Source organism: Coregonus lavaretus, assembly GCF_964263955.1.
Source record: "Coregonus lavaretus genome assembly, chromosome: 30".
NCBI lineage: Eukaryota > Metazoa > Chordata > Actinopteri > Salmoniformes > Salmonidae > Coregonus > Coregonus lavaretus.
The window spans coordinates 7,618,659-7,644,658 of NC_140017.1; the positions used below are offsets into that span (position 1 = coordinate 7,618,659).

The 26,000-nt window shown below is 45.5% G+C and overlaps 1 protein-coding gene across 2 annotated transcripts in view; it reads left to right on the forward strand.

Annotated features, from left to right (window-relative positions):
- Positions 1-214: 214 nt before the first annotated feature.
- Positions 215-26,000, forward strand: part of sipa1l3 (signal-induced proliferation-associated 1 like 3) — a 106,739-nt gene continuing 80,953 nt past the window's right edge. Inside the window, exons 1-2 of one of the 2 annotated variants that reach the window (XM_084147488.1) lie at positions 215-367; positions 14,434-14,558. The gene's annotated coding sequence lies outside the window, so the exon portion shown is untranslated. The remainder of the gene's footprint in view (positions 368-14,433; positions 14,559-26,000) is intronic. The other variant, XM_084147489.1, reaches the window with a different exon arrangement.

The window sequence follows — 26,000 nt, forward strand, 5'->3', positions numbered from 1 at the left end:
TTCTGAATAGCGCTGTTGTTTTTTCGAGACATTATTGCAACAGCACTCATTGCATTTTTGCAATGACCATACTAACATGTCTATGTTCAATGCAATTAATGTATGGTTGTAGAATACTGCCCTTCATATGTTACTATCGGTACTACAACAAACATGCTCGCACAGGCGCATTGCGGCGTGAGATCGTGTGCTAGCGCAGAACCGTGGTTTCGGCTGGCTTGTGTGATCGGACTCCGAGAGAGCATTCCTGGCAACGTCGCAAGCCGGATAGAAACAAGCTGTCCACTATTGGTCAATTAATGTTTCTCCTAAGATTGGGGATTTCTAAAGGGATATAAGTTCGTCGAAAGTACGAGAACGTCTGTAGGTAAGAAACATTCCCAAGTCGTATTTCAAAAGTAGTTTTAGTAATAGTTAAGGCTCCTCAACAACATTGAAAAGTGGCGAGTCAACTAGCTAGCGAGGTAATGGTAGCTACAATTGCTCACTACTTGCAACTGGACATCGCGAGCTAACTTCACAAGCCTGCTATACAGTCAACAACTTGCATACTACGGGTTCTTTTTTGATCGTTGTTGCACATATCTAAACATGCAGTGAATATACGTCTCACCTAGACGCATATTATACAGTAACCAGTTAAAAAGATGGTATATCTGTCTCAGAAATAATGTTTTATTAACAAAAAAAATGCCCGATCCTTCCCTGTCCGCGGTGTTTAATACGCATGCGCATAGTATTGTGCATACTCAGGGTTTGTAATTATTTTACTTGAGTTAATCACAAGCGACAATAGTAAAACTACAAGTTCCAGACAATGGCATCATTGTCTCGTTAAGTGAAACACAACAACAGTTGGGAATGTAACCAAGCCAGCTAGCTTGAACGAGCTTTGAATTTTGAAAAGTGCTGCAGTAGGAAGTTGCTAATGTGGGTTGGTTTAGTTTTGACTGAATTGTCCATAAAATGTTTCATGTAAACACACTGTTTTCTTTAAGGGATTTGTGTTGGCTAGTTACACGTTTCGTGTTTGGCAGCCTAGGACAATGTGTTCGGTGATTCATGGGTAAAATCTTATAAACTAGCTAGTTAACGAACTTGGTCACTGAAAATTGGTGTTCCTTGTATGGGTGACTCTGGCTAGCATACTAGCTAGTTAGCTAGCTAGATAATTTTATTAACTAAATCCCTCATAAGTGGTTTTACTGATTTCATTCAATCATATTTCATTCAGTCATGGAAACTTAAACCTCAAATAAGTGCTCCAATATTTTTTTGTAATTGAACAGAATGCTAGTTAAGCAGGCCATGCAGACCTGTTTTTACACATTAGTGTCAATGTTGATCAGCTGTCATTGTGACATGTTAAGATCAGTTGTGTCTGCCACCTAACCCATCTTATCTGCTAGGCAGTTGTAGTTTACCCATATCTCTGGAATGGAGTTTGTTTGTGATGTTAAAATATCCTCTTGATTCAAAGTTATCTGCTTTGTTCAAAGTAATCTGGTGGGTGGGTGTGTGTGCGGTGCAGTGGGAAAGGGGAGTGAAGCTTCTGCGTGTCTTCGTATATTAGTCCAAATGCCTGTGCACTGAATGCCGCAGGAAATAACACATCAAATATTAGGATATACCTTTCATGCAGGGGGCAGCATAGATATGACAGCGCGTAACAATTTATTTTGGTTGCTTTCTCCGTAATTATTAGAATGACGATAATGCCAGTACCTGCAAGAAAAGGTCAAGTCCACTAACTTCCCTGCTTCTGAGAACAGAGGGTGTTTCAGATCAGCTCATTGATGTTACACTAATCACGTCTGCAGTTTCCTCAGGGATGAAAATAGGAGCCTATTCGATTAATTTGAAGGTAATTACATTAGAAAGGCAGTGCATACTTGTGATGTTCTGAATACCACAGGTAATGTTGAATAACCACAGCCAGGTGCCTCAGATTCCAACTTCAGATCCCCTCATTCATCCCTACTGCTTCAACTTTACAGGTGCTTATCTATGAAAGATAGAAGTGCTTAATTGAAACACTTAGTTTTGGATCATTTCCATCAGGGAATTTCTATCAATGTCTCATGTTTGATCAAAATATTTGACAAATGTTCTCAAATCAAAACCAAAACTAAGAGGTGTTATGTTTGGTAAACAGAGAAGCAAAGTCTTGAAACAGTAGGGCAGGCTATGACCTGGTTGATACTGCTTCATGGAATTCTCATGTCGTCATCAGTGGTCTCACCGGTTGGTGACCTGCTGGAGGGTTGATCATGCTTAGGTCATAGGGTAGGCTGCTGTTTGGGTCAACAAGTGAAGTTATGCACTGCAGTGAAATGCACTCCCTAAAATGCACTCGCTAAAATGTGACATTATGCCATTTACATGTTTCTGGATATTTATTTTCATGACTACTTATTGTTGCCAGTTGCTGAATTGCTAAATTTGATAGTTTTATTTAGGTTTAGTCCATTTCATATACAGTGCCTTGCAAAGGTATTCATCCCCCTTGGTGTTTTTTCCTATTTTGTTGCATTACAACCTGTAATTTAAATAGATTTTTATTTGGATTTAATGTAATGGACATACACAAAATAGTCCAAATTGGGGAAGTGAAATGGAAAAAATAACTTGTTTCTAAAAACTAAACGGAAAAGTGGTGCGTGCATATGCATTCACCCCCTTTGCTATGAAGCCCCCAAATAGGATCTGGTGCAACCAATTATCTTCAAAAGTCACATAATTAGTTAGATTGCACACAGGTGGACTTTATTTAAGTGTCACATGATCTCAGTATATATACACCTGTTCTGAAAGGCCTCAGAGTCTGCAACACCAGACAAGGGGCACCACTAAGCAAGGGGCACCACCAAGCAAGCGGCACCATGAAGACCAAGGAGCTCTCCAAACAGGCCAGGGACAAAGTTGTGGAGAAGTACAGATCAGGGTTGGTTATAAAAAAAAAAAAAAAAAAAAACTTTGAACATCCCACGGAGCGCCATTTAAATCCATTATTAAAAAATGGAAAGAATATGGCACCGCAACAAACCTGCCAAGAGAGGGCCGCCACCAAAACGCATGGACCAGGCAAGGAGGGCATTAATCAGAGGCAACAAAAATACTAAAGATAACCCTGAAGGAGCTGCAAAGCTCCACAGCGGAGATTGGAGTATCTGTCCATAGGACCACTTTAAGCCGTACACTCCACAGAGCTGGGCTTTACGGAAGAGTGGCCAGAAAAAAGCTATTGCTTAAAGAAAAATATAAGCAAACACGTTTGGTGTTTGCCAAAAGGCATGTGGGAGACTCCCCAAACATATGGAAGAAGGTGCTCTGGTCAGATGAGACTAAAGTTACGCTTTTTCGCCATCAAGGAAAACGCTATGTCTGGCGCAAACCCAAGACCTCTCATCACCCCGAGAACACCATCCCCACAGTGAAGCATGGTGGTGGCAGCATCATGCTGTGGGGATGTTTTTCATCAGTAGGGACTGGGAAACTGGTCAGAATTGAAGGAATGATGGATGGCGCTAAATACAGGGAAATTCTTGAGGGAAACCTGTTTGTCTTCCAGAGATTTGAGACTGGGACAGAGGTTCACCTTCCAGCAGGACAATGACCCTAAGCATACTGCTAAAGCAACACTCGAGTGGTTTAAGAGGAAACAGTTAAATGTCTAGGAATGGCCTAGTCAAAGCCCAGACCTCAATCCAATTGAGAATCTGTGGTATGACTTAAAGATTGCTGGACATCCAACTTGAAGGAGCTGGAGCAGTTTTGACTTGATGAATGGGCAAAAATCCCAGTGGCAAGCTTATAGAGACATACCCCAATAGACTTGCAGCTGTAATTGCTGCAAAAGATGGCTCTACAAAGTATTGACTTTGGGGGGGGGGTGAATAGTTATGCACGCTCAGGTTTTTTTTTTTTGGTCTTATTTGTGGTTTGTTTCACAAGAAAAAATTATTTTTGCATCTTGAAAGTGGTAGGCATGTTGTGTAAATCAGATGATACAAACCCCAACAAAATAGGAAAAATGCCAAGGGGGTGAATACTTTTGCAAGCCACTGTATGCTGCCTTTATTGCCTTTCAAAGTTAAAATATCTGTGCGGCTTTAAAATGATTGACTTAAATCACCTCTGGAGATAAAAAGCTTGCCTATTTCAAAATAATGCTTGCCTCTGTGGTCACTTGGGACCCCGTAGTAGTGCTTCTCATTGTAGTACCATAAGGAACAGTTCTAAATGATCTCGAGGAATATGCCGTAGTTTCTTGCTCTCTGAGTAGGCCTACATTATAAAAAAAGAATTTACAGTACAAAGGGGATTGTATCTGGGCCACCCCAGTTGCATGCTCCCTGTAAACTTTGTGATTCACGCCCCTCTCATTTAATGACTCATCGAAGTCTGTGCTTTTTGAAGATAAAGACCCATGATTCAACTGGTTCTCAAGTGTACGCTCTTACTCAGCTGTTGAGGTAACAAAACCATTTTCATAAAATGTATCAAACATGGATTGAGTGTCAGGTGTCTTCTAAAAAAAACTAGACTATACAAGCCCTATAGATTATTTATTTTTCTTCCACTTAGTATTTTTCAGTTTCAGCTATTCCAACAGCACAGTTTGAGTCCTAACCACCACACTGGCAGTCCTCCCAATGTTTGTAATTTTAGATCTAGACTGTTTCTTGCCAGGTTTTTCCCTAACCCCTGGGGACTTCCTGGTTAAATAAAGGTTAATAGAAATAAACAATATACTGCACAGCTTCACATAAGATGCGGCAGACAGACGGATCCATCATGCTCATTAGTGTAGCATCACAGCTCAGAGAGGAGGAAGCAGCCTCAGGCTAGGGATACCATCTGGCCCTCGTCATGCTGGAGAGAGCGTCATACATTTGTGCATTGTTTTTAATTTGAGCACATCCCTCTCACATCCTGAGTAAATAAATAGTGTTTATAGCTGCTATTGATGTTGTAATCTTAAAATATAAATACATGGCATGCACATGCAATTGGCATTAACCCACCTGCACCAGTGTTGCTCACAGAATCTCTTTGAAGTATTGGCCTCCCTTGAAGCCTGTCTGTGACTCAGCATGTATGACAGTTTCAACAGTTTGAGTTACAGAAAAAGGAGCAGGATGTTCGTTAAAATGAGGATCTACTTTATGGCTCCTCTACTGTCATAAAACATCATCCCTTCTCCTCACTCCCTCTGGCATGAACCCCCTAGGTGTTAATAAAGCTATCTGATTCACTTTTCAGCCGGGAGGGAGAGCGAGCACATCTCCCAGACCCAGTGTTTCTTCCCCTGCAGGCTTCCCCAGGCTGTTTGACTGGGGTAAATATAGCCTGTTGGTTTTAGCTGGAGGATAAACACAGATGTTGAGTAGCCCTTCCTCGCCACAGACCAGCATCCTCCTTGCACTGAGGGAGAAATGCCCCACTGTCCACAAAGGTTTTAAACAGGGTTATAGGACTTAGTAAGGTTACTGTTAGGGCTATAAGTCTCAATACAACAGGGGTTTTTCTGCATAAAAAAGGGTGCATAGGTGGTGGTCGTGGCAGGGGGTGTGGCAGTGGGCAGGCGGCGAGGCTGGATTTTAGATAATTATTATTATTTTATTTTTTCTAACCAATTTCCTGCAATTCTACAAAAGTCCAGGTAGCAGATAATGGACCCTAACCGATATTTATACAAAAATATAAACGCAACATGCAATAATTTCAAAGATTTTACTGAGTTACAGTTCATATAAGGAAATCAGTAAATGTATTAGGCTTTAATCCATGGATTTCACATGACTGGGAATATACAGTGAGGGGGAAAAAAGTATTTGATCCCCTGCTGATTTTGTACGTTTGCCCACTGACAAAGAAATGATCAGTCTATAATTTTAATGGTAGGGTTATTTGAACAGTGAGAGACAGAATAACAACAAAAAAATCCAGAAAAACACATGTCAAAAATGATATAAATTGATTTGCATTTTAATGAGGGAAATAAGTATTTGACCCCCTCTCAATCAGAAAGATTTCTGGCTCCCAGGTGTCTTTTATACAGGTAACGAGCTGAGATTAGGAGCACACTCTTAAAGGGAGTGCTCCTAATCTCAGCTTGTTACCTGTATAAAAGACACCTGTCCACAGAAGCAATCAATCAGATTCCAAACTCTCCACCATGGCCAAGACCAAAGAGCTCTCCAAGGATGTCAGGGACAAGATTGTAGACCTACACAAGGTTGGAATGGGCTACAAGACCATTGCCAAGCAGCTTGGTGAGAAGGTGACAACAGTTGGTGCGATTATTCGCAAATGGAAGAAACACAAAATAACTGTCAATCTCCCTCAGCCTGGGGCTCCATGCAATATCTCACCTCGTGGAGTTACAATGATCATGAAAACGGTGAGGAATCAGCACAGAACTACACGGGAGGATCTTGTCAATGATCTCAAGGCAGCTGGGACCATAGTCACTAAGAAAACAATTGGTTACACACTACGCCGTGAAGGACTGAAATCCTGCAGCGCCCGGAAGGTCCCCCTGCTCAAGAAAGCACATATACAGGCCCGTCTGAAGTTTGCCAATGAACATCTGAATGATTCAGAGGAGAACTGGGTGAAAGTGTTGTGGTCAGATGAGACCAAAATCGAGCTCTTTGGCATCAACTCAACTCGCCGTGTTTGGAGGAGGAGGAATGCTGCCTATGACCCCAAGAACACCATCCCCACCATCAAACATGGAGGTGGAAACATTATGCTTTGGGGCTGTTTTTCTGCTAAGGGGACAGGACAACTTCACTGCATCAAAGGGACGATGGACGGGGCCATGTACCGTCAAATCTTGGGTGAGAACCTCCTTCCCTCAGCCAGGGCATTGAAAATGGGTCGTGGATGGGTATTCCAGCATGACAATGACCCAAAACACACGGCCAAGGCAACAAAGGAGTGGCTCAAGAAGAAGCACATTAAGGTCCTGGAGTGGCGTAGCCAGTCTCCAGACCTTAATCCCATAGAAAATCTGTGGAGGGAGCTGAAGGTTCGATTTGCCAAACGTTAGGCTCGAAACCTTAATGACTTGGAGAAGATCTGCAAAGAGGAGTGGGACAAAATCCCTCCTGAGATGTGTGCAAACCTGGTGGCCAACTACAAGAAACGTCTGACCTCTGTGATTGCCAACAAGGGTTTTGCCACCAAGTACTAAGTCATGTTTTGCAGAGGGGTCAAATACTTATTTCCCTCATTAAAATGCAAATCAATTTATAACATTTTTGACATGCGTTTTTCTGGATTTTTTTGTTGTTCTGTCTCTCACTGTTCAAATAAACCTACCATTAAAATTATAGACTGATCTTTTCTTTGTCAGTGGGCAAATGTACAAAATCAGCAGGGGATCAAATACTTTTTACCCTCACTGTACTTTATCCGGTTTTAGTAGTTGAAGTTTACACTGAAAGCATTTTTCCATCCCGTAAATGTATTTTAAAAAACACACTGTTTGGATTTAGGCGTCCCGAAAAAACGCTTAGGTGGCCCAATGTATTCAATGGCAGAAAAATCCCAGCACAAAGCATTTAGACACGGCTACAAAGGTACATAGTGTGATTTAAACAGGACTGTTGCATTTGGCTGTCCATTTAGTGATGTACAGATGGCAGAGCACTGAAATGTCAAGGCAATGGAGAACATTATGTACACAGGTCGCGGTGGAGTTCAGAAATCTGCATTTTCAAAATGCAGACCATCAAAAAATCTGTGTTTGAAACCATTTCACCTGTGTTTTATATTGAAAGTCAACAGTGTTATTTTGCTTCAATAGAGGGATCAGGGGCATGCAACTATGATTTTTCTTCACAGAAAGTACACTATATATACAAAAGTGTGTGGACACCCCTTCAAATGAGTGGATGCGGCTATTTCAGCCACACCTATTGCTGACAGATGTATAAAATCAGCACACAGCCATGCAATCTCCGTAGACAAACATTGGCAGTAGAATGGCCTTACTGAAGAGCTCAGTGACTTTCAACGTGGCACTGTCATAGGATGCCACCTTTCCAACAAGTCAGTTCATCAAATTTCTGCCCTGCTAGAGCTGCCCCGGTCAACTGTAAGTGCTGTTATTGTGAAGTGGAAACGTCTAGGAACAACAACGTCTCAGCTGCGACGTGGTAGGCCGTACAAAATCAAATCACATTTTATTGGTCACACACACATATTTAGCAGATGTTATTGCGGGTCTAGCGAATTTCTTGTTCCTAGCTCCATCAGTGCAGTAGTATCTAACAATTCACAACAATACACACATCTACAAAAGCTCACAAAACGGGACCGCCGAGTGCTGAAGCGCGTAGCCTGTAAAAATCCTCTGTCTTCAATTGCAACACTCACTACCGAGTTCCAAACTGCCTCTGGAAGCAACATCAGCACAAGAACTGTTCGCCGGGAGCTTCATGAAATGGGTTTCCATGGCCGAGCAGCCGCACACAGGCCTAAGATCACCATGCACAATGCCAAGCGTCGGGTAAAGGGGTGTAAAGCTCGCCGCCATTGGACTCTGGAGCAGTGGAAACTCGTTCTCTGGGGTGTTGAATCATTCAATCATTCACTACACTGACCTCAAGCCCATAGAACACCTTGATGAATTGGAACGCCGACTGCGAGCCTGGCCTAATCGTCTAACATCAGTTCCCGACCTCACTAATGCTCTTGTGGCTGAATGGAAGCAAGTCTCCACAGCAATGTTCTAACATCTAACATCTCGCCTTCCCAGAAGAGTGGAGGCTGTTATAGCAGCAAAGGGGGGACCAACTGTATATTAATGCGCATGATTTTGGAATTAGATGTTCAATGAGCAGGTGTCCACATACTTTTGGTAATATAGTGTATATTAGTGCAACACATTGGGCAGAAAATAGCTTCGTTCATCAGATGGCAACAGAAGTGCAACATTATTTGGCTAGCAGCCACACAATGCAATTAGCCTACAATGAAAAAGCAAGGTATTTTTTGCAGAAACGATGCATGGCCATCATATTTCTAATGTTTATCATAGAAAGAAGGTAGCCAGATACATTTCCTAATGTTTTGCTTGAAGTTAAAAAGAAACTTCAGAATTGTTCTACTTCATATTCATCATCTCCAGCAATCTGTTCTACCTAATTTCTACCAGCATGTTAAATGTGCAACCAGAGGGAAAAAAACTCTGGACCACCTTTACTCCACACACAGAGACGCATAGAAAGCTCTCCCTCGCCCTCCATTTGGCAAATCTGACCATAACTCTATCCTCCTGATTCCTGCTTATAAGCAAAAACTAAAGCAGGAAGCCCCAGTGACTCGGTTAATAAAAAAGTGGTCAGATGACGCAGATGCTAAGCTACAGGACTGTTTTGCCAGCACAGACTGGAACATGTTCCGGGATTCTTCAGACAGCATTGAGGAGTACACCACATCAGTCACTGGCTTCATCAATAAGTGCATTGATGATGTCGTCCCCACAGTGACCGTACGTACATACACCAACCAGAAGCCATGGATTACAGGAAACATCCGCACTGAGCTAAAGGGTAGAGCTGCCGCTTTCAAGGAGCGGGACTCTAACCCGGACGCTTATAAGAAATCCCGCTATGCCCTCCGACGAACCATCAAACAGGCAAAGAGTCAATACAGGACTAAGATTGAATCATACTACACTGGCTCTGACGCTCGTCGGATGTGGCAGGGCTTGAAAACTATTACAGACTACAAAGGGAAGCACAGCCGCGAGCTGCCCAGTGACACAAGCCTACCAGACGAGCTAAACCACTTCTATGCTCGCTTCGAGGCAAGCAACACTGAAGCATGCATGAGAGCACCAGCTGTTCCGGATGACTATGTGATCACGCTCTCCGTAGCCAATGTGAGTAAGACTTTTAAGCAGGTCAACATTCACAAGGCCGCAGGGCCAGACGGATAACCAGGACGTGTACTCCGAGCATGTGCTGACCAACTGGCAAGTGTCTTCACTGACATTTTCAACATGTCCCTGACTGAGTCTGTAATACCAACATGTTTCAAGCAGACCACCATAGTCCCCGTGCCCAAGGACTCTAAGATAACCTGCCTAAATGACTACCGACCCGTAGCACTGACGTCTGTAGCCATGAAGTGCTTTGAAAGGCTGGTCATGGCTCACATCAACAGCATTATCCCAGAAACCCTAGACCCACTCCAATTTGCATACCGCCCCAACAGATCCACAGATGATGCAATCTCTATTGCACTCCACACTGCCCTTTCCCACCTGGACAAGAGGAACACCTACGTGAGAATGCTATTCATTGACTACAGCTCAGCATTCAACACCATAGTGCCCTCTAAGCTCATCACTAAGCTAAGGATCCTGGGACTAAACACCTCCCTCTGCAACTGGATCCTGGACTTCCTGATGGGCCGCCCCCAGGTGGTAAGGGTAGGTAACAACACATCTGCCACACTGATCCTCAACACGGGGGCCCCTCAGGGGTGCGTGCTCAGTCCCCTCCTGTACTCCCTGTTCACCCTGTTCACCCATGACTGCATGGCCAGGCACGACTCCAACACCATCATTAAGTTTGCCGACGACACAACAGTGGTAGGCCTGATCACCGACAACGATGAGACAGCCTATAGGGAGGAGGTCAGAGACCTGGCTGTGTGGTGCCAGGACAACAACCTCTCCCTCAACGTGACCAAGACAAAGGAGATGATTGTGGACTACAGGAAAAAAAATAGGACTGAGCATGCCCCCATTCTCATCGACGGGGCTGTAGTGGAACAGGTTGAGAGCTTCAAGTTCCTTGGTGTCCACATCACCAACGAACTATCATGGTCCAAACACACCAAGACAGTCGTGAAGAGGGCACGACAAAGCCTATTCCCCCTCAGGAGACTGAAAAGATTTGGCATGGGTCCTCAGATCCTCAAAAAATTCTACAGCTGCACCATCGAGAGCATCCTGACTGGTTGCATCACCGCCTGGTATGGCAACTGCTTGGCCTCCGACCGCAAGGCACTACAGAGGGTAGTGCGTACGGCCCAGTACATCACTGGGGCCAAGCTTCCTGCCATCCAGGACCTCTATACCAGGCGGTGTCAGAGGAAGGCCCTCAAAATTGTCAAAGACTCCAGCCACCCTAGTCATAGACTGTTCTCTCTGCTACCGCACGGCAAGCGGTACCGGAGTGCCAAGTCTAGGTCCAAAAGACTTCTCAACAGCTTCTACCCCCAAGCCATAAGACTCCTGAACAGCTAATCATGGCTACCCGGACTATTTGCACTGCCCCCCCACCCCATCCTTTTACGCTGCTGCTACTCTGTTAATTATTTATGCATAGTCACTTTAACTCTACCCACATGTACATATTACTTCAACTACCTCAACTAGCCGGTGCCCCCGCACATTGACTCTGCACCGGTACCCCCCTGTATATATAGCCTCCCTACTGTTATTTTATTTTACTTCTGCTCTTTTTTTCTCAACACTTTTTTTGTTGTTGTTTTATTTTTACTTTTTTTGTTAAAAAGAAATGCACTGTTGGTTAAGGGCTGTAAGTAAGCATTTCACTGTAATGTCTGCACCTGTTGTATTCGGCGCATGTGGCCAATAAAATTTGATTTGATTTGAACAGCAACATATGTGAAAATGGTGCGTTTCTGTGATTTGTAGTAAAAAAGATAGAAGGATGTTTCCAATGACATCATGTGATTCTTGTGATTTTGACCAATTGTGAGTAGGCATTGCCTACTAATTGGTTGATGTCATTGAAAACACTTATCTTTCTCTATCTTTTTTTACTACAAAACATAGAAACGTGCCATTTCCACATGTTGATGTTGGGGTGGTTCTGGAGATGATGGATATGAAGTTTGACATTTCCCTTTAATCTTTCATTTTACCGAGAAAAGTACCGGAGAAAAGTAGCTACACATCAGTCAGTGCGTGGTCTGCTGATAGAATGCCCGTTGGTGAATTCGGTGCACAATGGCAACTGAAGCACAAAATTAGTCTGAGCAGATATTGCAACAAGAAGCATTTTAGATCTGCGTTTAGAAAACACAGCAAGATATTTCTGCGTGGAAAAACGCAGAATTCTGCGTTAACGCAACCCCTGCGTTGGTTAGACACAGTAAGACTGGGAAAAACATTTTCACACCCCGAGAGCCATATGAAAGGATAGGTCTGCCTCTTGAGGTTATCTCCGAGTTCTCACGCTGTAGTCAAGGCCAAACATGTAGGAGTAACTCCGTCAGATAAAGCTATAGCCTAGGCCTGGAACAACAAATGTCAAGCTAAAATGTCCTAAGCCCTTACTGGTGTGCAGATTTTAACATGAACCGATTTTTGCCCCGTTATATCCTCCTTGGTTCTAATTAGGTAATTCACATTTCAAAACCGATGCTATGCTGAATCAATAGAAGAGGCAGATGTACAAATCATGCATGCAGATCTCCAGGGAATGCATTTCCCCAATCCATTAGGATATGTTACGCAGCTGAGGCAACTTGCTTTGTGATTCTTCACTTTTTTATTTTCTTCTGTATTTGCCTTGCCTTTTGAATGGGTTCCTCTGCTGTTTCCAAGGAGAAGAGCTAGCAAGCCTAGCTGTCTTGTTATTTCACCTGTTTCATGTCTGTCTCAAACCGTGTTCTTGCACATGGAGCCTTAACGGACAGACAGTGTGAGAGTTAAGACGTAAAGGGACTTCCACAAAGAGCCCTTTCATGCAGAGAGAGAAATATTAGAGAGAGGAGGAAATCCTGGATGAAGGGAAAAGGAAACAGCTGATTCTCTCTCTTTTATGGCTTGAGGAGGGGTTGAATTAGACTTGTACACCCCCACACAAGGTCGGGATCATCATGTCATCACTTATTGGTAGAGCTTTGACAACAAAAGCACCAGGAAAGCTGTGGTCATTTGCATGATTCCACTTCCTCTGTCTCTGAGGATGTTTGGGAGCTGGCCAGTCACACCCATGTCTGTCTGTGTGTCTGTCTGTCTCTACTAGTTTTTTTTTCTCCCTTGTTCATTCTTTATTTTCCCTCTCTCTCTTTCTTTTGCTCTGGAATGTGTCTAGAGTCATGCGAAGGTCCCTCCCACCCTGTATGCGTTTGTGCAGTCCAGTCCACTTCCCCATAGGTCAGATTCTGTCTCAACTGTAGTGTCATTCTTTTAATGTGAATTGGGTGTAGCATGTGGTCATTCCATGAATGACATTTGGTAGAGCTTTGAGAAGTGCAAAGCTGCTTCAACCGGGTTACTTGAGTGAATGACTGACAGCGTATGATGGAGCTTCCCATGATTGTGTTCTGGAGCATTGAAGTGACACTGTGTGTGTGTGTGTGTGTGTGCTTGCATGCTGGTTTGCTTACTGGATGAGGAGGGGGCAGCAGGACATTTGATCTTTGCTTGGTTCCATCTGTGTTTCATTGGGAGATGAGTTGTTGGGCTCTTGCTTACCCTCGCCCTGGCCCTTCCCATTGCGTGAGTGGAGGTCCGGCTTTAGGACAGGATGTGAGTGTGCTCAGCAGGAAGTAGTGAGTGTGTACTGGTCTGTGTGGTCAGGGAGATGACTGTCGTGGTGAATCAGACAGTAGGCATGACTAGAATCCACCAGGTCAGGATATAATAAAAGACAACATCAACTGTTCCAGTTATGGTTCAAGCTATGTTTTTAAGTATGCATTGATAACATATTGGAATGGATGAATGGGTACAACCCAACAGCACCAGGAAGCTGTGGTCATTTGCATGATTCCACTTCCTCTGTCTCTGAGGATGTTTCCGTTTGGGAGCTGGCCAGTCACACCCATGTCTGTCTGTCTGTCTGTCTGTCTGTCTGTCTCTACTAGTTTTTTTTTCTCCCTTGTTCATTCTTTATTTTCCCTCTCTCTCTTTCTTTTGCTCTGGAATGTGTCTAGAGGCATGCAAAGGTCTCTCCCACCCTGTATGCGTTTGTGCAGTCCAGTCCACTTCCCCATAGGTCAGATTCTGTCTCAACTGTAGTGTCATTCTTTTAATGTGAATTGGGTGTAGCATGTGGTCATTCCATGAATGCCATTTGGCCAGATTTTATGGTACTGTATCAGTATGTGCATTTTTCTTCCCCATTTTTTTTCTTCCCCATTTCTAAATCCGATTTGGTGGGATGGAGCTGCTGCTATGTGGATATAAGACCCCTGTGTGTTCAGGAGAGAGAAGGGGGTTTCTGAGGGAGACATAGGCTAATTGTTGTTGTTTTGGCGGGTGGGGCTGTTGTCTCTCCTAGTGATGTTTGTTTGTTTGTGTGCATGTCTCTCTGGGCCAGTGGCGCTACACTAATGATGACAAATGTTTAGGTGTGTGTCTATGAATGTGTATGAGAGAAAGATACATAATTGTGCACTGTTGACAACTTTGTTCCTGTCCCCTAGGAGTGGGCCTGAGAGTGATGGAGAGAGGAAAGTGAGGGAAGTTGTGATTTCTCTCTGGAACAGTAGGCCCTGTTATCATCGTGGGAGAGGGAGAGATGGATTGGCTAATAACTCCAGAAAGAGAGGTGAGAGGGTGGATGAAAGGAGGTGAAAAGGATGTCTGTAGCCAGCCCAGAGGCCAAACTGGCCCATACAGTAGGGGTGGAATGGTACACGGATTCGTACCGAACGGGGACCTCGGTTTGATCCACACTGTGAACCAGAATGAATACAAAAAACAAACAAAAATTACAAAATAAAAACACTAGGCCTATAGCTATGCCTACGTTGTATGGCATTGCCTGTTGATTAAATCTGATCTGAAAAAACATTGTAGGTTATTCCGTTAAAACAACTACAGCCTATACACATGTTGTAATCAAAATTCTAATCTTAACTGGCACATTTCAAACTATCCTTTCGTGAGGCGCAGGCGGGAACTAGTTCTGTACGATGGCGAGTGGGGGTGTCGAGAAACCAGAATAGGAGGATCCTCCATCATCGTTTAACTCTCCAGTTTGGAAACATTTTGGCTTCATTGTAGATTAGAACGGCGATGGACAGAGGGTTGTGGATAAAACATTAACAGTATGTCGCCACTGCTCAACGAGAGTAGCCTATACAGAGTGGCTCGTGTAGCTTGTTGTTGGCCAATCATAAGTCATTTAAGCGGCGCTACAGTCGTAGAGCCTCCGTGTGTGGCAAAGCAAGTTAGGAGATGATCTAATCAATGGAAGATGGAATTAAAAGTAAAATGAGAAGGATATGCTACAACGACCAAGAGCCAACAGGTAGGCTGCTACTTAATCATCTGAATGGAGTTGTTGTTATTTGTAACTGTAGGACAGGGAGAACGCGCACGCGGCCTTAATTAGCGTAGCTAGTTAGCTAATTTAGCTAGCTTAGCTAACTGGCTTCTCTCAGTTTGATGCAGTCAAGACGGGTACTACACTATATATACAAAAGTATGTGGACACCCCTTCAAATGAGTGGATTCAGTTATTTCAACCACACCTGTTGCTGACAGATGTATAAAATCGAGCACACAGCCATGCAATCTCCATAGACAAACATTGTAGAAGGGCCTTACTGAAGAGCTCATTGACTTTCAACGTGGCACCATCATAGGATGCCACCTTTCCAACAAGTCAGTTTGTAAAATGTCTGCCCTGGTAGAGCTGCCCTGGTCAACTGTAAGTGTTGTTATTGTGAAGTAGAAATGTCTAGGAGCAACAACGCCCAGCCGTGAAATGGTAGGCCACACAAGCTCACAGAACGGGACCGCCGAGTGCTGAAGCATGTAGCGTGTAAAAATAATCTGTCCTTGGTTGCAACACTCACTACAGAGTTCCAAAGTGCCTCTGTAAGCAACGTCAGCACAAGAACTGTTCGTCGTGAGCTTCATGAAATGGGTTTCCATGGCCGAGCTCTTGTGGCTGAATGGAAGCAAGTCCTGGCAGCAATGTTCCAACATCTAGTGGAAATCCTTCCCAGAAGAGTGGAGGCTGTTATAGCAGCAAAGGAATGTGATGTTTGACGAGCAGGTGTCCACATACTTTTGGTCATGTATGGTTGGTAATCATATTGGATAATAAATAACCTAGCTATAACAAGCTAGAAGTTAGTCTATGGTTGATTGCTGGCTCTCCCTCCCTCCTTGCACCACGTCACTCACACTCAGTACACGCACCGCAAGGCCCCTCAACCTGTTAGAGCGTCTCGCCCCTGGTTAACAAAGTAGCTTACAAATTGACTTCTGCTGCTTCACTCACTCTGACTTGACCGGGTCTGGATCTGACCAGATCTATACGGAACAGGTCTAGTTATCCTTGGGTCTGTTCAAATAAATAAAATACAATTGTATTTGTCACATGCGCCGAATACAACAGGTGTAGACCTTACAGTGAAATGCTTACTTACAAGCCCTTAACCAACAATGCAGTTCAAGAAATAGAGTTAAATATACTAAAGTAAAAAATAAAATGAAAAGTAACACAATAAAATGACAATAACGAGGCTATATACAGGGCGTACCGGTAACAGATTAGTCAAGGTTTAGAACGGGTCTATATATTTAACAATTAATTTATGCATATCGGGTCCGGGTGGGAAAGCCCAATGTCCATTTCGGAATGGGTCCAGACCTTTGGTACATCTGCATTAAAAAAAAGTGTAATAAATCCATGTAATATAGCCTACACCTTCACAATAAATCCCAAAAAAAATTTGACAGTTCTAAAGAAGCATGATATGAAGAAAATGTAGTCTTATTTCAGAAGAACAGAATAACATACTCTGAGATGTCCTTATGTTAGGTCCTGATCTGGCTATGCAAAATGGCTGTGGGCTACACTAGTTCATTTAGCAGACAAGATTTGCTTAGAATTCCGTGGCATTATTTTATAGTATGAAGAATACAATTGAACAAAGCTGAATAAATAGAATAGAAAGGATATTTTATCCAAACGATTTGATTGAGTGCACACATGCGGCTATTCTGTGTTGAGCGGTTAACAAAGAAATAGGTATTCCTATATGCTTAATTTTTAGAGTTATTAATGTAACTTTAGTTGTTCTAAAAACGTTGGGCTATATGTTTAGATTTTTACTACATTGTAAGGCTGCATAATGCGACTCTGATAATTTGAAAAAAGTTGCTTGAAAGGCATGAGCTCTGCTTTGTTTTTTGCGCAGGCTGTACACACTACATCAGTCACTCATTCACAATTTGACAAGGACTTGATAAGCCTAAAGTTTCATGGCGGCATCCCCTTTGTGTGGCCGTAATGCACCCTAAAAATATCCATGCCTTTTGTGGCCATTGTGCCCTTATACCTGAGTGCTGCGCGCTCCGAATCACCTCTCACTCACATGGCTCTCCATCACGGGATCGGGTCTTTCTCACAGGCTACAAGTGAAGACAGACACATCGGGGATGCAAGTGCGCGCGTCCTTATCCAATTCCGAGGTGCATATTGAAGATATTGGAAGAACTGTCCACATTTACTTTTCGTCAGCCAACAAGATGAGTAGGCATAATGAACAGCAAAAGTACTAACCTATGTTAATCTGCTATCCCACATAGTACAAAAGTTGAACTATTCTGTGCGAGAAATAAATATAGTCTGGGACAGTTGTCGGATGCGATAGATCCCAAATGAATACAACCACTAGCATCAAAAAACCTTTTTTACACAATGGGGCTGACGCAACGGATCAGAACGTTTAGCTTAAAATGTTGATAGCCTAATAGTTTATTTCTTCACAGTATAAGCGCAGCAATGCGCACATGGTAGTAGGCTATAAGCGTGAATGTTCCATTAGCGGAAAACACCATTATCAAAAGTGATCGCAAATGCAATTATGCTTTTATTATAAAGGTGTATTTTTATGGTGATAATGATCTTCCCCAAACTTGAAACTCACGCGCTGCTTATGTATGCCAGTTAGGCTCTACACCCCTTGTAAAGCGGATTAATGTGCTTCCTTTTTTATTTGTTTATTTTACCCACTTTTTCTCCCCAATTTCGATCTTGTCTCATCGCTCCCAAACGGGCTCAGGAGTTGAAGGTTGAGTCATGCGTCCTCCGAAACATGATCCGCCAAACCGCGCTTCTTAACACCTGCCCGCTTAACCCGGACGCCAGCCGTACCAATGTGTCGGAGGAAACACAGTTCAACTGACTACCGAGGTCAGCCTGCAGGCGCCCGGTCCGCCACAAGGAGTCGCTAGAGCGCAATTAGCCAAGTAAAGCCCCCCGGCCAAACCCTCCCCTAACCCGGACGACGCTGGGCCAATTGTGCGCCGCCCTATGGGTCTCCCGATCACGGCCAGTTGTGACACAGCCCGGGATCGAACCCGGGTCTGTAGTGACGCCTCTAGCACTGCGATGCAGTGCCTTAGACCGCTGCGCCACTCAGGAGGCCCCAATGTGCTTAATTTTAAGAAGTTATTTGGCCACACTCACACATGCACACACACTCACACTCTGTTGTGTTTTTCCAGTGGTTCCCATGTCTGGATTTTCCAGGAATGTTGGCAGCCCCATGGGGAGTCTCTAGGCACTGTCTTTCTTTCTCTTTTTTTCTCTCTTTCTCTGGCCTTTCCCCCCTCTCTTCACTCTCTTTTTCTCACTCAGTAGTCACATAGTTTCACTGAGGTCAGGCTACATGCTGCTGTCTGTTCAGTGGGATGTGTACCTGTGTCTTTGCAAGTGTATGTTGTGTGCTCATGAGTGTGGTACCACCACGCCCTAGGCTCACGCTATATTTTAAACTTAACATGTTCTACATTTGTATTGGGTAACTTTGAGTGTGGAGCATACTCTGATAAATAGTATGGTCCCCCACTGTATCTATCCTGCCTGCCGGAAAACCCTTGGTTAAAGAAACCGGTTTATTGCACACCTTTGCTGGGCTATTACTGACCGAATTCCATTTCAGAGATGCCCGAGATGGCTCTGGGAGGCTGGGATTTCTTGCAGGACTTAGAACGGTCCCTTTGATTGATGCTGCGAGCTTAGAATCAACAAGCAGACATAAATAATCCTGGTTACTCTGTATTAGAAACACATGTTGCAGAGAGGACATTTTCATTTTAAAGGGGGATCGACCCTTTGACACTGAAGGTTAGATTTTGACAGCTCTGGGTGGGAGTTCTTCCTACATTAGCCTGCCAGAGAAGGGCTTTGTAAGAGCATACAAGCTAGAAGTACACACACACACACACACACCACAATGCTGCTCTGCATTGGAAAAAGCCACACCTTGCTCCTGTGTGTCTTTTACCATAGACTTCCTTTATAACACCGTCTGAATAGACTGTGACCATTCACCTTAGTTCACTACCTGCCTCTGTTCACTTGGCCAGGATAAGGGAGTGGTGTGTGTGTGTGTGTGTGTGTGTGTGTGTGTGTGTGTGTGTGTGTGTATACAGTTGAAGTTGGAAGTTTACATACACCTTAGCCAAATACATTAAACTCTGTTTTTCACAATTCCTGACATTTTATCCTAGTAAAAATTCCCTGTCTTAGGTCAGTTAGGATCACCACTTTATTTTAAGAATGTGAAATGTCAAAATAATAGTAGAGAGACTGATTAATTTCAGCTTTTATTTCTTTCATCACATTCCCAGTGGGTCAGAAGTTTACATACACTCAATTAGTATTTGGTAGCATTGCCTTTAAATTGTTTAACTTGGGTCAAACGTTTCGGGTAGCCTTCCACAAGCTTCCCACAATAAGTTGGGTGAATTTTGGCCCATTCCTCCTGACAGAGCTGGTGTAACTGAGTCAGGTTTGTAGGCCTCCTTGCTCGCACATGCTTTTTCAGTTCTGCCCACAAATGTTCTATAGGATTGAGGTCAGGGCTTTGTGATGGCCACTCCAATACCTTGACTTTGTTGTCCTTAAACCATTTTGCCACAACTTTGGAAGTATGCATTGTCTATTTGGAAGACCCATTTGCGACCAAGCTTTAACTTCCTGACTGATGTCTTGAGATGTTGTTTCAATGTATCCACATAATTTTCCTTCCTCATGATGCCATCTATTTTGTGAAATGCACCAGTCCCTCCTGCAGCAAAGCACCCCCACAGCATGATGCTGCCACCCCCGTGCTTCACGGTTGGGATGGTGTTCTTCGGCTTGCAAGCATTCCCCTTTTTCCTCCAAACATAACGATGGTCATTATGGCCAGACAGTTCTATTTTTGTTTCATCAGACCAGAGGACATTTCTCCAAAATGTACGATCTTTGTTTCATCAGACCAGAGGACATTTCTCCAAAAAGTACGATCTTTGTCCCCATGTGCAGTTGCAAACCGTATTCTGGCGGTTTTATGGCGGTTTTGGAGCAGTGGCTTCTTCCTTGCTGAGCGGCCTTTCAGGTTATGTCGATATAGGACTCGTTTTACTGTGGATATAGATACTTTTGTACCTGTTTCCTCCAGCATCTTCACAAGGTCCTTTGCTATTGTTCTGGGATTGATTTGCACTTCTCGCACCAAAGTACGTTCATCTCTAAGAGACAGAACGCGTCTCCTTCGTGAGCGGTATGACGGCTCCGTGGTCCCATGGTGTTTGTACTTGCGTACTATTGTTTGTACAGATGAACGTGGTACCTTCAGGCGTTTGGAAATTGCTCCCAAGGATGAACCAGACTTGTGGAGGTCTACAATTGTCTGAGATCTTGGCTGATTTCTTTTGATTTTCTCATGATGTCAAGCAAAGAGGCACTGAGTTTGAAGGTAGGCCTTGAAATACATCCACAGGTACACTTCCAATTGACTCAAATTGTCAATTAGCCTATAAGAAGCTTCTAAAGCCAACTAGGTGAAACATCTGTCGATGTGCCCTTGAGCAAGGCACTTAACCCTAATTGCTCCTGTAAGTCGCTCTGGATAAGAGCGTCTGCTAAATGACTAAAATAATGCCATGACATCATTTTCTGGAATTTTCCAAGCTGTTTAAAGGCACAGTCAACTTAGTGTATGTAAACTTCTGACCCACTGGAATTGTGATACAGTGAATTATAAGTGAAATAATCTGTCTAAACAATTGTTGGAGAAATTACTTGTGTCCTGCACAAAGTAGATGTCCTAAACGACTTGCCAAAACTATAGTTTGTTAACAAGAAATGTGTGGAGTGGTTGAAAAACGAGTTTTAATGAGTCCAACCTAAGTGTATGTAAACTTCCGACTTCAACTGTAACTGTCCTAAAGCTGTGCTGTGCCAGGGGAGTGCTTTTAACGCTGTTTGCTTGGTTGAATGCCCACGCTGCATTCTTCATCTCTTTCGCTATAGTTTCCGTTTGTACAGTCTTTTTCTCCAGTGATTCAGTTCAGTCTCAGTAGTGCCACTGTACTCAGTTTGCCTTGCTTTGGCAGGCAAGCCCAGGCTTCTGCTCTGTGCTCAGGGGTTTTGTACATGTAACCAAGGCAGCTGTACAGTTACAGTATATCCTCATGTTGCCAAGCTGTCTTAGAAACAGCAGGAAAGCAGTCTGTGTGTGTGTGTCTGTGTTGTGTGATTAGTCTCTCACACATTTGTCTACAAAGACTAAGTTGGTGTGTCTGTACAGTGTGTGTTTTGCCTTGGGAGCTGCGCTGGCACAGAGTGTTTGTACCCAGTGATAACAACACACAGAGAGGTTAGAAGTAGAACGGTACACAGTCAGCATTACTCTGGTCCTTGGGACTGGGAACAGGCAGATTGGGGAGGGTGAAGGTCTCACTGGGCCAGCCTTACCCAGCTTCCACACATTAGGCTAGGTATGAGAGAGGAAGAGCAGGACCCTGTAAAACCCGTAACACCTCGGGGCAAGGCAGAGTGTGCCCATGTTTTTCTGTGTGTTTCTCTGTATGTGTGCATGTCAAATTGTGTAGCTAGGTGTCTTTACACATAATTAATCAAAACCGGACCCCATGTAGTCGCATTCCTTCACTGGACTCCTATCCTAGGTAAGGCCTGGCAGACACAGAGGAGGAGGGCAAGGGCAGAGCGCTTATGAAGCTAGGGATCTGCTTTAACCCACTTAGAACACTCTCAGGGGCTGCTGCCAAAATGCCTAGCTTAGTGCTTTTAATCCTCTTCCCCAAGCCAACGTTTTTTTGCTTACCGACGCGCTCTTGTCTAACTTCCTTTTAGTCCGTTTGTGTGCGTTGTTTGTGGCCGTGTTTTTGTGTGTGTTGGTAATATGTTATGTGCACAGCTTGTCTGGTTGTTTCCTGGTCGTAAACACACTAGGGAAGAGCCCCCCCTGTGGTTTGGAGTGAACCTCCCCGTTGGTTCCTCTACACACCCAGGCAGCAGGCGTGTTTATTTACCCTGGACCCTGCTGGGCTTGCATCTGCCCTGGGAGCCAGGATACAGCATGGAGCCCCAGCCCCATCTCTTCACTGGTTTTACCACTGTGTGTCTGTTTTTTCCTCGCTGTGCTGGGCTCACAGTTAATAAATGCAATGCTCATTCCACATTTAGACCACTCCCTTGCACGGGTGCCAGGGTAACGAGTGGTAGTGCTGCACACAAACTGAACCGCACACATATTATGTTAGGACTGCCTATGATTATTGCCAAAGAAGTTGGCCTACCCAACCCAACCCAGCATTGATAGCCCAATCCGACATTGTGGGAGTGGAGTGCTCACAGTGGAGATCTGATGGAAGGAGCAGAGGCTTGGAGGGTGATTCAGTAACAGGGGCCTGTCACTGTGTGTTACATCTTAGCGTGGCGTAGCACTGCTCCTCTGTAGAGTCATGCCAGAATCCGGGTCAGCCCTGTTTCCTGAGCAGCCTCGTGGCCCGGCACGTGCTTCATATCGCTCTCTTTCTCCACATCTATCTCGGCTCCACTCCCACCGATGCTAATGAGGTGCTCATAACAAGCCCAACGAGGGATAATCTGACGAGAGCGAGAAATAATGGGAGGGAGAGAGAATGGGGAGGAGGAGGGGAGAGAGAGAAAGAGAGACTGGGAACGAGGGAGAAAGATCTGCTTGTTTAGTCATGCCAAACCTCTGTTTTGAAAGTGGGGCTGGGGAGAGAGTACTGTGGACAGCCTAGCATTCTACAGACTGATAGGTTTGGGCAGGCGTGAACGTTCGTCAGCATCTATAGCAATGTCTCCTCAGTTTACTTCTTACACCAATTTCTAACATTGAGCAAGCGATTGAAGCAAAAGAGCTATAAAAGTTAGTATGTGGGCCGGGGTGTGAACTTCAGTTGGAGAGGAGGTCATATTAGGACCTGGGTTCCCTGTCATTGCCCTGTCTGTTGCTCCAGGTTGGCATGGCTCGGTTGGCCAGACAGATGGCCTGGTGCTGGGCACTTCAGAGATGGACTGTCCAGACAGACCCTATTACCATCTGGGGTGTCTACGCCATGGCAGCTTCACCATACCTGGAACTGATGCCCAATTTCAGATCTACCCCAACCGCCCTAACCCTCTGCAAGGACTGAATGGCTATTAGGCTCTTTGGAAGTTTCACCTTGCTGCTTACACCCATGGCTGTCTGTATTAAAGAAACATGGAGCTCACAGTTTAGCTAAAAAGATTTGGGGCTGTCTTGCCATAGCAGTGATTTTTGTTCTACACAGAGTGAGTAACAGGCTGGAGGGGTTGCACTGTGGCTTTGGTCACTGGGTCCAGCCTTTGAGTTGGAGTCCAAGGTGATGTGGTCTAGCAGCACAGAGGCTGGGCCCAGGCTGCCCACAGTCAATATTTGCTTTTGTGAGTGCCTGGCTTCTGGCGTGAGAACAAACAAAACCTGGCAAATGTCTTTGAGAGAAAAAGGGGAGGGAGATATGGATTTTCTTTCATTCTTTCCCAAAGTGAAGCTTTTCTCTCTAGTATTCTGTCTCCTTGCTGCAGCTGTCACCCTGCCTCTGGAAAGGGCCGCTTCAAGACCTACTGTGTGCGTGTGCGTGCGTGTGTGTGCGTGTGTGTACCACTCTCCGCCTGAGATGTGACACCTGTTCCTAATGTTCTCCAGGTCTGCGTTTATAAAGCCCTTGATGCTAACCACAGCACCAAGTGGTGAGTGGGTGGTTTTAGGTGGGTGTTGATTGCATTCATCTACAGCTCTAACAGGTTTTCCTGTGTACGTGCATGAATGTGTGTGTGGTTAAAATGTTTGCGTCGTGAGCTGCTGCTAATTAAATGCGACACACCAACGGCCACCCGTTGAGCCCTGGCACTGTTTTGTTTCTCTCTCTCTCACTTTGTCCATCTGACTGCCCGAGAGAGGGAAAGAGGTAGAGAGACTACAGCAGAGTCAAGGAGGTGTAGAGAAAGCAGGGGAGGGAAGAAGAGGGTGGAGGAAAGGGGAGAGTGTGGGGGATACAGAGAGGGTAAAGGTTGTGGGGGTGAAAGTGTGTCTTGGTTTCCACAACAAATCAAAAGACACGCCAGTCTCATAAACAACAAGTGCCACAGATGCTTTGAAGGGAACCGCTTCACTGCAAACCCCTACTCTGCCTGGGCGTCTTGCCCTCTGAGGCTATCAGAAGGGCAGGCCTGAGCCAAATGCTTCTCACACCTATAAGCCAGTGGAAAACTTGTAATGTTGTATTGTCTGTGTCACAGCCAGAAATGAACGCGTTCTCCCACTGTAGAGATTTAACCTTGTGTGGTTGAACTTAATAGCCTTATTTACTCCCGGAATAGTTTAGGCTCTTGTGTGTACACTGGTGTTTTAGAGTTGTATTTCCTGTTTTTTCATCAGTTAGAGCAAACCGGTGGCATTGTTTGGAGACGAGTACTTGGTCTGTTTGAACATGTTTACATGGGGGTGATCCCACAGTGGTAGGGGTGGAGAACACAAAGACAGACACGGACAGAGACGCACGCAGACGCACGCAGACAGACGCACGCAGACGCACGCAGACAGACGCACGCAGACGCACGCAGGCAGACGCACGCAGACGCACGCAGGCAGGCAGACGCACGCAGGCAGGCAGACGCACACAGGCAGGCAGACGCACGCAGGCAGGCAGACGCACGCAGGCAGGCAGGCAGACGCACGCAGGCAGGCAGGCAGGCAGACGCACGCACGCAGGCAGACGCACGCACGCAGGCAGGCAGGCAGACGCACGCACGCAGGCAGGCAGGCAGACGCACGCACGCAGGCAGGCAGACGCACGCACGCAGGCAGGCAGACGCACGCACGCAGGCAGACGCACGCACGCAGGCAGGCAGACGCACGCAGGCAGGCAGGCAGGCAGGCGCACGCACGCAGGCAGACGCACGCAGGCAGACGCACGCACGCAGGCAGACGCACGCAGGCAGACGCACGCAGGCAGACGCACGCACGCAGGCAGACGCACGCAGGCAGACGCACGCAGGCAGACGCACGCACGTAGACGCAGACGCACGTAGACAGACGCACGCAGACAGACGCACGCAGACAGACGCACGCAGACAGACAGACAGACAGACAGACGCACGCAGACAGACGCACGCACGCAGACAGACGCACGCACGCACGCAGACAGACGCACGCACGCACGCACGCAGACAGACGCACGCACGCAGACAGACGCACGCAGACAGACAGACGCACGCAGACAGACAGACGCACGCAGACAGACGCACGCACGCAGACAGACGCACGCACGCAGAAAGACGCACGCACGCAGACAGACGCACGCACGCAGACAGACAGACGCACGCACGCAGACAGACGCACGCACGCAGACGCACGCACGCACGCAGACAGACGCACGCAGACAGACAGACGCACGCAGACAGACGCACGCAGACAGACAGACGCACGCACGCAGACAGACGCACGCACGCAGACAGACGCACGCACGCAGACAGACGCACGCACGCAGAAAGACGCACGCACGCAGAAAGACGCACGCACGCAGAAAGACGCACGCACGCAGACAGACGCACGCACGCAGACAGACGCACGCACGCAGACAGACGCACGCACGCAGACAGACGCACGCAGACAGACAGACGCACGCACGCAGACAGACGCACAAGGCAGACAGACAGACGCACAAGGCAGACAGACAGACG